The sequence below is a fragment of the Mustela putorius genome, unplaced genomic scaffold, assembly GCF_011764305.1.
Source record: "Mustela putorius furo isolate JIRA1106 unplaced genomic scaffold, ASM1176430v1.1 tig00003972_pilon_pilon_pilon, whole genome shotgun sequence".
NCBI classification, from domain to species: Eukaryota; Metazoa; Chordata; class Mammalia; order Carnivora; family Mustelidae; genus Mustela; species Mustela putorius.
This window is the reverse complement of record NW_025422115.1, coordinates 16,601,634-16,615,670: the sequence shown is the minus strand read 5'-3', so window position 1 is coordinate 16,615,670 and position 14,037 is coordinate 16,601,634. Positions and strand designations below refer to the sequence as shown.

Below are 14,037 nucleotides of genomic sequence, written 5' to 3'. Positions count from 1 at the left end.
ACTTGACGAATTGAATGCCTGTCTCTGTTAAATAGTAATGGTCAGAGTTCCTGACCATAGGGGAAAAGCTCTCAATTTTCCCCATTAAGGGTGACATTAGCTGTGGGTCTTTTGTATATCGCCGTTATGATGTTGAGGTATGCTTCATCTGTCCCTGCTTTGTAGAGGATTTTTGTCAAGAGTCGATGCTGTATTTTGTCAAATGCTTTGTCTGGAGCTATTGAGAGTATCCTATGGCTCTTATCCTTTCTTTTATTAATGTGGTGTATCACACTGATGGATTTGCAAATACCCAACCAGACCTTCAGCCTAAGAATAAATCCCACTTGATCATAGTGAATCATTCTTTTAATGTACTACTGAATTCAATTTGCTAGTATCTTTTTGCATCAATGTTCATCAGGGGTATTGGCCTGTAATTATCCTTTTTAATGGAGTGTTTGTCTAGTTTTAGAACCAAGGTAATGCTAGCCTTGTAGAATGGGCTTGGAAGTTTTCCTTCCATTTCTATTTTTTTTTTTTTTTTTTGAACAGTTTGAGAAGAATAGGTATTAACTTTTCTTTAAATGTCTGGTAGAATTCCCCTGGGAAGCCATCTGGCCCTGGACTTTTGTTTGTTGGGAGACTTTTGATTACTGTTTCAATTTCTTTGCCAGTTATAGGTCTGTTCAAATTGTCTATTTCTTCCTGTTTCAGTTTTGGTAGTTTTTTGTTTCTAAGAATTTACCTATTCTCCCAAATTGCTCAGTGCCACATAATTTTTCATAATATTCTCTTATAACTGTTTATATTTCCATGGTGTTGGTTGTGATCTCTCTGTTTTCATTTGTGATTATATTTATTTGGGTGTTTTCTCTTCTTTTTGATAAGTCTGGCTAGGTGTTTATCAATTTTATTAATTCTTCAGAGAACCAGCTCTTAGTTTCATTGATCTGTTCTACTGTTTTCTTTTTGTTATTGTTGTTTCTGTATTGTTTCTTTCTTTTTTTTTTTAAGATTTTTTTTTTTATTTATCTGGCAGAGGTCACAAGTAGGCAGAGAGGCAGGCAGAGAAAGAGAGAGGGAAGCAGGCTCCCCACTGAGCAGAGAGTCCAATGTGGGGCTTGATCCCAGGACTCTGAGATCATGACCTGAGTCAAAGGCACAGGCTTAACCCACTGAGCCACCCAGGCACCCTGTATTGTTTATTTCTGTTCTCTTCTTTATTATTTCTCTTCTGTTAGCTTTAGGTTTTATTGGCTCTTCCTTTTCTAGCTCCTTTAGGTGCAAATAAAGTTGTGTATTTAAGCCTTTTCTTGCTTTTTTAGGTAGGTCTGCATTGCAATGTACTCCCCTCTTAGGGCTACTTTTGTTGTATCCCAATGTGAAAAATGAAAACTGTCACATTTTCGTTTTCGTTTGCTTCCATGTACCTTTTAATTTCATCTTTAATTTCCTGGTTTTAACCCATTCATTCTTTTGTAGGATATTCTCTAACCTCCACGTATTTGTAATCTTTCCAAATATTTCCAAATAATTTCCTGGTTTTAACCCATTCATTCTTTAGTAGGATATTCTCTAACCTCCACGTATTTGTAATCTTTCCAAATATTTCCAAATAATTTCCTGGTTTTAACCCATTCATTCTTTAGTAGGATATTCTCTAACCTCCACGTATTTGTAATCTTTCCAAATATTTTCTTCCAAATATTTTCTTTCTTCAAGTTTTATAGTGTTGTGGTCTGAAAATATGTATGGTATGATCACAGTCTTTTTGTACTTGTTCAAGGCTGATTTGTGACCCTGTATGTGGGTCTCTAGAATAGAGAATGTTCGCGTGCACTTGAGAAGAATATGTATTCTCCTGCTTTAGGATGAAATGTTCTGAGTGTATCTGTTAAGTCGATCTGGTCCATCTGGTCCATTGGTTCCTTGTTGATTTTCTGTTTAGATAATCTGTCCATCACTGTAAGTGAGGTGTTAAAGTCCCCTACTGTTATTGTATTATTATCAATGATTTCCTTTATGTTTGTTATTTTTGAGAGAGAGACACAGTGAGAGAGGAAACACAAGGGGCGGGGTATGGGGACAGGGAGAAGCAGGCTTCCTGCTGAGCAGGGAACCCAATGTGGGGCTCCATCCCAGAGCCCTGGGATCATGACCTGAGCCTTGGGCTGAAGGCAGACGCTTAACAACTGAGCCACCTAGGCACCGCTGTCTGTTATTAATTGTTTTATATATTTGGGTGCTCCCATGTTAGGGGCATAAATATTTAGAATTGTTAGATCATCTTGATGGGTAGACCCCTTAATCATGATATAATGCCTTTCATTTCTTGTTACAATGTTTGGTTTAAAATCTAGTCTGATATAAATATGGCTACTCTGGCATCTTTTGGCATCCATTAACATGATAGATAATTCTCTATTCCCTAACTTTCAATCTGCAGATGTCTTTAGGTTGAAAAGGAGTCTCCTGTACACAATATATAGAGGGGTCTTTTTTTTCTTTTTAATCCATTCTGATACCCTATGTCTTTTGATTGGAGCATTTAATCCATTAACATTCAGAGTGATTATTGAAAAATGTGAATTTAATGCCATTGTGCTACCTGTAAAGTTAATGTTTCTGGTGATGTTTTCTGTTTCTTCGTAGTTTTTGTTGCTTTTGGTACTCCCCCGCCCCCACCACACACACACTCTAAGAGTTCCCTTTAATATTTAATATTTCTTGTACAGCTGTTTTAAATGAAGTCTTCCTTTATGATCCATTCCCTTTGTTTCCCTTTTCTTTTAGTTTCATTATTTTCCATAATTTTATCTTGTATATCACTGATCCATTCCTCTGCTTTGTCCATCCTTATTGTTATGGCATCTGTTTGGGTTTGCATCCCAGTTATAGCATTTTGGCTTGACTAATTTTTAGCTCTCCTATCTCTGCAGTAAAGAATTCTCTAGTGTCTTATGCTTTTTTCAAGTGTATCTAGTGTCCTTATAATTGTTTTTAAATCTAATTCAGACATCTTATATTTGTATTGATTAAATCTATGGCTGTTATTTCTTTCTGGTCTTTCTTTTGGGGTGAATTCCTACATTTTGTCATTTTAGAGGTAAAAAAAGCAAAATAAAATAAAGATTTAAAATATTTTTTAAAATTAAGGAAGCTAGATGTGTTTTTCCTTGCTTGTTAAGAGAAGCTTGATAGAAGGAAGAAAAAAGGAGAAAATATTAAAATTTTTTTAAAATAATAAAAATTAAAAAAAATTTGTCTTTCTGTATCCCCCCAAACCCAAACCCAAAACCAACCAATCAACCAACAAACAAAACCCAAGGAAACTAGATCCTGTTTCCCCTAGAGCTGAAGCTTTGGAGCACTGTATGTTCAGTAGACTTGGTACTGGCAGGAGATTTGTTCTGGTCTTCTGGGGGAGGGGCCTGTTTCTCCTATTGTCCTCTGTACCTTACATAGTGGAGATGCACCTGCAGGACTGGGGGGTGAAGGGGTGGGGCTTGGTGTAGCCGCTCCGTTCTCCCCTGGGTGGTGCTCTTTAGCTCACTGAGGTCAATGCTGGTGGAAGAGGGGTGAAAATGCTTTCTTGTCCCTGGATTGGGAAAGTTGGGCCCACTGCTCTTCAGGAAGCTCAAATAACCACCTCTCCTTTGTCATTGCCTTCTGTCAGATCACCACCTTCACCTTGTCCTTAACTGAGCTGTCTGCCTGCCAGGCGATGTAGCACTCCTGTGTTTTATCTCAGGTGTAGCTGTGTTTCAAAACCCCGTATTTCAGAGACCTCCACAGGGCAGACCTGTGCTGATCATTCGAGGGAGGTTCTCATGCCAGCCTGTCCCAGGAAACAGTCATGCCACTGTGTAGCCTTATGATAAATCACAACACACAGCTGGTGTCAGGGTTTGCTGCCCTCAGCTGGTGTCCTTATTCTAATATTGGTGAACAGGGTAGTTCAGTTGTGCCTACAGGGTCATTTGCTCAGGGAAAGGCCATATCACCTCTACCAAATGCACTCCATGCAGGGGAACCACTTTTCCCTGTGTGACCCAGGGGATTCTCAGACTTTGCCGCCCACTAGTGGGGCTCCACCCATCTTCCCCATATGTGCGCTGGCGCATATGACCTTGACTGTGATGCTGACCTCCAAAACTTAAGACTCTGCGCTCCAGTTTATAAAAAACTGGTGGTGTTGAAACACTCTCCCTTTTCCCAGTCAGTGGTTTTTGAGGAAGTTTTTTTTGTGCAGTCCCCTACATGTGTTTTCATCCCCTCCTTCCCTTTCTCCTTCTTGTTCTCTCTGGGTACTCCCTGCAAGATCAGAGCTCCCTCCCCTAAGCAGCACCTGTGGCTCTCTTCTTCCAGGAATCAACGCTCTGTAGTTCCTATCCTCCATGGGTTGTTTTTTTCTGTTTGTAGATGTGCAGCTTTGCTCTCTAAGACTACTGATGAATTTCAGAAGCAAGAATTTCTGTGGACCATTTCACTTAGCCTTTGCTTATGACTTCTATTTGTCCATATATGTCAAAGAAAGGGAATAATCTTTTAGTAGTTTGCTGAAGAAATGAGATACTTCATAAAACAGTTTTGTGGCTGACCTTTTCAGAAGTGAAATAGGATCTATAAATTGCCTCATTCTTATGAGAATATGTACAGTATTGCTATGCAGTGAAGTCCTTAGAAGCTTATAGTTTTAGGAAATAAGACAGGCAGGCAAATTTTTCTTATTAAGCTCCTATGTGAAAATGTAGGCCAGTTGTTTGGTAAGATGGAGAGAAGAGGTCATCCTTGGTCTCAACTTGTCCAGCCATAGCATTGTTGTGTTAGAGGACATATACCATCATAGTCCTGACGTGTGCAAGCTCAGCAAGTTTTATTAGGTCAAGTGAAGGAGTTGGGCTCTAAAATGATGTTTGAATCAGTGAGTGATACAGGAGATGTGGGAGGTGAGCATGAGGTTAAGGGGTTGTAAATAATAGTTTTTGTTAAAAATGTGGTTTCTTTAAAAATAAAAGGTACAAAATAACACATGTAGCAATATCTTTTGAAAAGAACTCTTTTCAAATGGCTCTATCTTTGTGAAGGATGCCTGCATTCTTCAAAATCAAAATTGTATTTGTGGTATTGCATAAGGGTTCCTGTATCAAAAACACTGAAAGTGTTTCATTACGCTGATTAAACACTAATACTCAATTCAGAAAACCAGGAAAAATGGAAATGTTGGTCCTCATGATATCCTCTAGGATGTAGGTGGATTGAAAATACTTCTAGAAAGATGCTGTTCAGGGTAAGGGGAAGATGTCATTTGGATGTAAGACCTTCTTTTAGGAGATAGGGGGTATTTTGGGGGGCACAATATGAGGAGGAGAATTTTTGCAGGGAAGTTGTATCCTGAAGTAGTAAGTACGATTTACATGAGAAGGAGACTTGAGAACATTTTTTCTCCTTAGTTTTCCTTTTCTTCCCCATTTTCACTTTTCATACTCATTTAGCCAAACCTTTACTTGTTCATCAGACATTTGTTTGTGTGCCTCATTTGTTAGCTGTGTAGTAATTTTTTAAATATCAATTTTTTTATGGTCAGTTTTTTGGGAAGAGACATATTTGAGATATCTGCCTTTTTTTAAAAATCAGCAGTAAATTTTCTTCTCTGTTTATTATAGGTGCTCACAAAACAAGAGGAAAGGCTGTTTTTTAGTACTTTTCTTTTAGTAGAACTCTTATTTATTTTTATTAAAAGATTTTATTTATTTATTTGACAGATAGAGATCACAAGTAGGCAGAGAGGCAGGCAGAGAGAAGGGGTGGAAGCAGGCTCCTCGATGAGCAGAGAGCTCAATGTAGGGCTCGATCCCAGGACCCTGGGATCATGACTTGAGCGAAAGGCAGAGGCTTTAACCCACTGAGCACCCAGGCACCCTTCATTCATTTTTATTATCCTATTTTCCCTATCTCTCCTGTTATCTTATCATCCTATCTGTCCTGATTGAATTTCTTATTTTTTCTTTTGTTTATACTGACCATGGATCTTGGTTCTCATCTTTGATTCTCTCACATGAATGCTTATATCTCGTTTAGATCTTCTTTATAGAAAATTCTAAAGTTATAAAAATTAGGTTCTCTTATTTGGTTTCCCCTCTTCTCAGCATTTGACTACTTCTGCATCTAAATGTTTACTAATTTTTCTCAGTTATATTAAAGTGTGTTCAATGAAGGTAGAGTTTTATGACAGCCCATAAGCTGATGGCAACATCCTTGATTTTTTCCAAATCAGGGTCAGAAATATAGTTACTAAGTTATATTTTCCTTAGCTATTAGGGTGGTTACATCCATTGGGATACTGAACTTCATGAAGTCTTAACCTCATCCATTTAGAACAGCTAATATACTATGGAGCTTCCTTACTAAATTGGCTTGCTCTAATCCATTGAGACCATCTGTTCAGGCAGTGGGGTATAGCAGCCAGCACTGAGCGTCTGCAGTAGTAGTTTTAATGTTTACTTTTCTACTTCCTCACTGACATTGGCTAGATTATTTCCAGCATGAATTCACTATCAGTAAGGTAGGGATTATGTTACCTGCCTTGTAAGGTGCTTGTGAAAATTAACCATCTAGGTAAAAAAAACGTGAAATCTGTCTTGTATAATATATAGGTACTTAAGAAATGGCACTGTTACTATTACTTGCCAATTTGTGAACATTTTCTGTTTAAACTCATACAGTACTGCTAATAACCAAGGTAATTTACATGGCTGTTTCAAATTAGGATTGGTGACACTTTCAAAACTTTTGTTAAAGTATGTTATGGTCTTTATTTTTCTCTTGTTTGTAATTTAGTAACTGCAAAAAAAAAAAAATCAGACTGGCCTTCTTTACTTTGTTCTAAATAAACACTTGATGGTTCTAGTTTAAGACTTTGTCACCTTCTAGAATTTTTCATTAGCACAGTATGTAGTACATCACTGTTTTACTAAAAAGTGATGTTAGATTAATGGGACAGTGTTGAAATTAGGTAATTACGCTTTTTTTTTTAAGATGTTGCTATTACTTTTCCCTTTGTGGTTCGTTTTAATATTTTCATCATATAACTCTCTGAAACTCTCTATAGCAATCATCACTGAAGGATGATTTTTCTACCTGATAGTGAGTAACTTAAAATGATTAGTATATCACTATTTATAAGTTCAAAATTCTGCGTATCCATCCTTCTTTCAGCTACATACCTTATCTTTCTGGATTTTTTTTTTTTTAAGACTTATTTGACAGAGAGGGACAGAGCATGAATAGCAGGGAGAGGCTATGGGAGAGGGACAAAACGACTCTGCTGAGCGTGGAGCCAGATGCAGGGCTCAATCCCAAGACCTTTTGAGATCATGGCCTGACCTGAAGTCAGACACTTAACCAACTGAACCACCCAGGTGCCCCATCATTCTGGATTTTTTAAAAGATTCTGTCACTATCTTGGTGGTGCTGTGTTTTGTGTTACTTGATTTTAATGTGATATATATTTTATTGATGACTTTCAAAATAATTGTCATGCACTATTGAATATTTAATCATTAAATTATAAAAGTGATAACTTAATATCATGTAATTGATTTTACATACTCAGTAAATTCCTATGAGTAAGAAATTCTCTGTGGTTTTCTATTTATAATTAATATACCAAGTAAAACTAATTAGAAGTATCTGAAGCCCCTAGCAAAACCTGTAATTAGACATGTGACTCATAATTAACTGACTCTTTTCATTCTTACTTTTTCCTCTGTTTGAATTAATAATTTGTGTTCTTCCTGAGTGATACCTGTCCAATACGCGGACTGTAGTTCAGTGATCACTGTTGGTGGCATTCTTAAATTCTGTGGTTTTACAGAAACTTTGTTTTAATCTTCATTTAATAACATAAAGAATACTTGAATCATATGCTGTATAAATGATCACATTGGAGATTTTTGCCCACATTATCAAATTATGCATTTATTTTATCAGAGGCTAAAGGCAAGAAAATAGAAATAGGCAATAGGCAGAATGTTCACTTTTCCTATCTTGTACTTAAGCACCTAGGTTTTTTTTTTTCTCCAATCTGATTATTATTTGTATAGTTTTGTCATATACCCACTGGCTTTGGATCATTGAATAGGATTGGTGTTCATTATTTTGACATAGAATTAATAATACATTATGGATCTGCTATATGTTAGGTAGTATTCTAGGCTTTGGGCATAAAGGGACAGGGGTGATATTCAGAGTATTTACCATTCACTACAACACAGGCACCAACCAATCACAATAACCATAGCACTGGATTCAGGGTCTCAAGGATCTCCCCCCCACCCCGCATCTTTTATACTGTATCAGGCTTTGATGCTTTTGTTGCTGAATTTTGGTGGTGGTGGTGGTAAGACAGGGCCTTGGAGTTAAGGGCAGTGACTGCTTACTAGATATTATTTCCGAAGTATTTTTAGTATTTCATCCTTTAAAGCTGTGCTAGTGTCTACTAGCTGAATATTAACTCTGCCAGGAGGTGTCCAGTTCTTTGTAAGAGTCAGAGTTAACCCAGTTTGAGAAGTACTTGATGGATGTATGTAGAAGGTACATAAGGAAAGGACTGCATGAACCTTTCTTGGGAAAACCAGTTAGTGAGCAGAAATTCACCATAGTCGGATTTGAGGAGGAGGTTCCAAGCAAGCTGAGGGGGAAATAGCATTTGCAAAGTCGTAAAAGCCTGAGATAGCATAGAGGATTCAGAGATTAACAAGTAGGAGAGAAGGAAGAAGATGATGTTTTTCTCTGACCCAAGCTTTTTAATCTGAATAAATATATGTTAAAGTCACATTTGTACCTTTGAAATGGCTCTATTTTTGGTAGAGAACTGCTAGACTGCTTAGTTTCTTCTACTATATCTAAAGAATTTTAGGCATTGGGTATGAAGGGAGAATAGGAATTTGTTATAGTTCAGGGCTGTAGTAAACATGGATAGAGCAAGAGTGCAATTAAAACCCCTCTCTCGATTCACAGAGATGCTTCTAATGAGCAAACACAAATTCAAACAGATTGCGGATGGTAGTTCTTTTAATGACATAAAACTGTTGCCTATAAGGCTTTCTGGCTGGCATCATGAAACTTAATTTTGCTTAATGGCTATGGAGGCCTACAAATTCAGATGTGCAGAAAGTGCAGTAAATTACAGGCCTGTCAGATTCCTGTTGCCTGTCATCTTTTATCTCAGTAGCAGCTTTTGTTTCCAGACTGTCAGGAGCAAGTATGGGGACCCCTTCAAGGTTTTATTTGTATATGCTTGAATGATTCAATTCAGAGCCATCTAAATATAGCAAACTGACAACAGTGAAATGATGTATCTTCTGATACTTGTGTAATTTAGGGAATACATGTATGGATCTCTCTTCTAATTTCTGAGAGCTCTTGAAATATGTCAAGTGTTTATTGTGGTGTAAGTTCTGCTTTTATTGCCAGAGTTGATGACTCGCACCTTTGAAATATAATGAAGTCACATGGACAGCAGAGAAAATATTTTCTCTGTGACTGCTCAACTCAGTGAATGATTTGAAGGCATCCACTGTGTGCCAGGAATTGTGTGGAATACAAAGGTGAAAGAAACTGGGATTTTTCTGGGTATCAAATTATGTGATTTTTCTTCTTCAAGTTATATTTAGTAAAAATGATTGTCTTGATGGGTGTGTGTGTGTGTGTGTGTGTGTGTAGTGTTGCAACAAAGGGTGCAATAAAGGTTTGACTGACTTCTGAGCAGTTTCCGACAAAGATGGTTTTGAAATGTGGTTTAAGTGTTTGGTTGGCTTCATTTTTACATTATTCAGTTAATGTTATTTATTTTCTGTCTACTTTTTGTTACTCTGAATAGTTAGAAAGGAGGAGTACTTTAAGTGAAATGTATATTATATCCCAATATTAATTCCTCAAGCATTTAGAGAGCATCTACTAGGCCCTAGGCATGGAGTGAACAGAATAGCAGAGGTTGGTATTCATAGAATAAAATTACTCAGTAAAAAGGGAACCAAAATAATCAAAAAGTAAAAACTTCCAGCCCTTTTGGTGTGGTTAATTTTGTGAAAATAACAGATTCAGCCTTAAATGCATAGGATTTATATTTGGTTTTGCAGAGTTTTGCTGTTGTTCACAAAAGTTATCTGAAAACTTAAGCAAGGCATGGACTGTCTACTTTGAGTACTGATTACCTTAGCCAGCATATTTCCATCTATGGTTTTGGTAACCTTTTCCATATCATGGGTGGCCCAACTACTAGGGAAACAAAAAGACAGTGAGTATCCTTGCCATCACACATTGTCCGTTTTGTACCTTTATTCATTCTACTTCCTAGAACACCACCTTTTCCTCTCTCTATCCTTTAAAGTCATTTTTTTTTAAAGTTTGGAATCTTGTGGATATTCATTTATCTAACTGCCAGAATTTAGTGGTTTCTAGATGTAGGCTCTATTTTATTTTATAGAATTCGATCTCGTAGGCAACTCTCTTATTATATTCACAATTCCCCACATTGTCTAATTTTAAGGTACTTGCAAGTATAAAACCATTGCTATAGGATAGGTGTTTAGCTTTTATAACTTAAATTTAATATCCAACTAATATAATATAAGCAAGTACTTGCTCCCTGCACCAATATGTTCTTGCTCTGTGGTCCAAAGTTGTTGTTGTTGTTGTTTTTTTAATGATTGTGAAATATATGTAACATAGAATTTATCATCTTAGCCATTTTAAAGTACGTAGTTAATTTGGGTTATGTATAATCACAATGTTGTGCAACCAATCTCAAAAGCTTTTTTTTTTTTTTTTTTAAATGTCTATTAACATCTTATTCAGAGACTTTCCTAAAGGCTTAACTTGAACATTTCCCTCAGAGGTTACATTTTACCAGGAATTTCTGTTTGGGGATATTTATCTTTTACTTTTTTGTGTATCTGAACTGTGTTTCCTATTGGATTGTAAGCTGAGGGTGTTTTGAATTGGGCATCAAGGATGGTAGGAATTTGGGTTGGTGGAGAAGGGAGGAGCTGCCCCTAGGAGAAACTGTATAAATCTAGGTCCTCAGGACCAAAAGAACAAGGTACTTTTTCAGGAATGTTAAGTAGACTCATTTGCTTATTTTGCTTACATGAGTAGAGTAGAAGGAGATGAAGCTGAGAAAATAGGAAATGACACTCGATGCTGAGTTGGTCAGATATGAAGATTATCAGTGCCTCAGTTTGGTCAGTTGATTATTCTCAGGTAGGAAGGGCTCAGTGGAGAGTTGAAGAGAGTGGACTTACTCTTACTATACCTTTCTTATATTCTTAGATTACCCCACTAGAAGAAAAGGGGGCCAATGTTGTGATAGGATGTAAAGCACATTGGGTTCAAGAGACAGTAGACCTGGAAGGTTGTCATTTCTGGGCTTTAAGTGACCTTTGTAACATGATGGAGAAGAAGGATGGTCTTAGCTGCCTTCTGGTTCTAATATACTGTGATGCCATGGCACACTTTAAATCTCTGGGTTAGAGCTGCCACTAAGACCTGTTTCTCACCCATTTATGAATTGTTTAGTTCAGAGGGCTGCAAACTTTTTCTGTAAAGGGTGAGATAGTAAACGTCTTAAGTTTTGTGACTACCGCCTCTGTTGCATATTATTTTTTGTTTTTTCACAACATTTTAAAAAATGTGAAAACCATTCTTAGCTCAAGGGCCAGGCAAAACAGGCATGGCTGATTTTGGCCTCCAGGCTGTAGGTTGACTCTTTAGTTGGCTGGGGCCAGTTACTACTTAAGGTTTCTAGAATTAGAAATCAAGACCAGCTTTGTGATAGTGTTTTCCCTCCATTTTTATGGACTACTTATAGGTCATTTTTTTCTAAGAGTCAGGAAACTAATGTATATTAAGAATTCTCCATCTTTTTTTTATAGTCTAAATATTGTGTGTCAGATTATGTCCTTTATTTCTAAGTGCTTGAAAACTCATCTTTATTGTCTGTATTCTGATTAACACACATATATTTATTTCCTGTGTTATATCCTTAATTTCTAAGGCTATTTTACTCATATTTACTAGCTATTCTTTGATAAACACATGTTCTAGTACTCTTAAGGGTTATTAGTAAAAATAATGTATTTATTTGTATCTTATTTTAAACTATGAACAATTTAATACATTTTGGATATAATAAGTTCAAACATCAGGCCTGAGAAAGCAACATATTATACAATTGTAACTTAAGCAGTGATTTCATCTCTATGTCCATTGTTTGAAAATCATTTCTGGATTAGACTCTCCTATACCTTCTCGCCAGTGTTTTGATTCTTATGTGTTACTCCCTACAATGCAGTGGATATCTCAGGTCTTCTTATCATGAGAAGTTAGTGCAGTTTTTGATTTTTATGTTTGTTTTTATTTTATGTGTTTTTTTATGCCCAGCATGGAACCTAATGTGGGGCTTGATCTCACAACCCTGAGATCATGACCTGAGCCAAAATCAAGAGTCAGATGCTTAACTGACTGAGCCACCCAGGGTCCCCTAGTCTTTGATTTTTAACTACTCTCCCCACTGTCTTGAATTTCTGTGCTTTCTGCTAAAACAAATATTTCCTGTGTTATTATCATTTCTTGTTGAATAAAACTTGTTCGTTATATGCCTTGGCTGTTTCTGTTTGATTAATAACATAATACTTTTTGTTCTCTTTGCTAAATGCTTTGTCTTCATTGTCACATTTTTTTCTTTCTAGATTTCACTTATGTTTTTCTACAGTTTCTTAGTTGAAGTTTTGGACACTTTAGCCATTTTTATAGCTGTAAAAATCTTTAATCCTTTAAGTAAATGCTCAGAACTCATAAAATTTTTAATGGTGGTTACCAAGGCATATAATCTTATAAACACATTCATATAATCCAAAACAATGAATTCAAAACACCTGATACATGTTCATGTTATATAGTTAATAAATGTTCAGTTGTAGAAATTTTAAGCTTATTTTCAGAAAGATTAGTTCAACAAATAATCACTAATGCAGATGGTTCTTAGAAATAATCATGACCTACCTCTTATATGCCAATGTAAGGATTATTTTTAAAAGGCGTGGTTTGTAGATTGTCTGTCAGTGCTTCTACTGACTACAGTGACCACTTGAAAGGCAGGTCTCACTGAACCTTGGGGAAACAGACCCAGTGCAGAAGCATACCTCTGCTGTGTAGGCTGCTGTTTGTACGTGGAGGCCTGCAACAAATACTGAAAGAATAAATTAATAAAACCCCAAACGCATTCTAGGATCAAGCTCTGGTTCTCAGTAAAATAGTATTAAACATAAAGTTTCTCTTAAGCCCCTTTACAATCAGTTCTTTCACATGACCTTCAGCTCCTGTAGCAACTGATCTGCTTTCTGTCTATAGTTTATACATACAGAGAAAAATTGAGCAGACAGTACATAAAGTTTGCATGTATGCCTTTCACAGTTTCCCCTATAAGTCCTTAATTTTAACTATTTCTTATTCTGATTTATTAACTAATCATTTGGACATTTAGTTTGTTATTTTCATTTATTTGCAGTCATAAATGAGCTATGATCTAAGTCTGGATTTTTTATTATTTAGGATAGATTTCTGGAAGAGAAGTTACTAGGTAAGAGGGTTTGAACTTTTTAAGGCTCTTGTGTATTGCTTTCCAGAAAGAGTTTACCAGTTTATACTACCATGAGCAGTGTGCAAAGATGCCCATTATATTGCATCGTTATATTATTGTAATATCTATTATGTTACATTACATTGTCATTTGCAGCTCTCAGTATAGTTTACAATATGCTGTAGTAACAAATAATCCCCCAAATCTCATGATTTAATGCAACAGGTTTTATTTTTTACAACAAAGGTCATGTTACATGTTGAACACATATCAGCAGGTGGTATTCTCTCTTGGAGTTACTTAGTGAATCACCCTGATCAAAGCTCCTTTGGTTACTTGTTTTCGTAATTACTGTAGTGGGTAGGTCTTCCGGTTGTGTACTGGTTCCTAAAGCTTATTCCTGCTGATGTTTC

At 36.4% G+C, this 14,037-nt stretch overlaps 1 protein-coding gene across 4 annotated transcripts in view; it reads left to right on the top strand.

The window, feature by feature from the left end:
• PEAK1 (pseudopodium enriched atypical kinase 1) overlaps nt 1–14,037 on the top strand; it is a 309,411-nt gene that overhangs the window by 33,077 nt on the left and 262,297 nt on the right. The gene's annotated exons all lie outside the window — the stretch shown is intronic.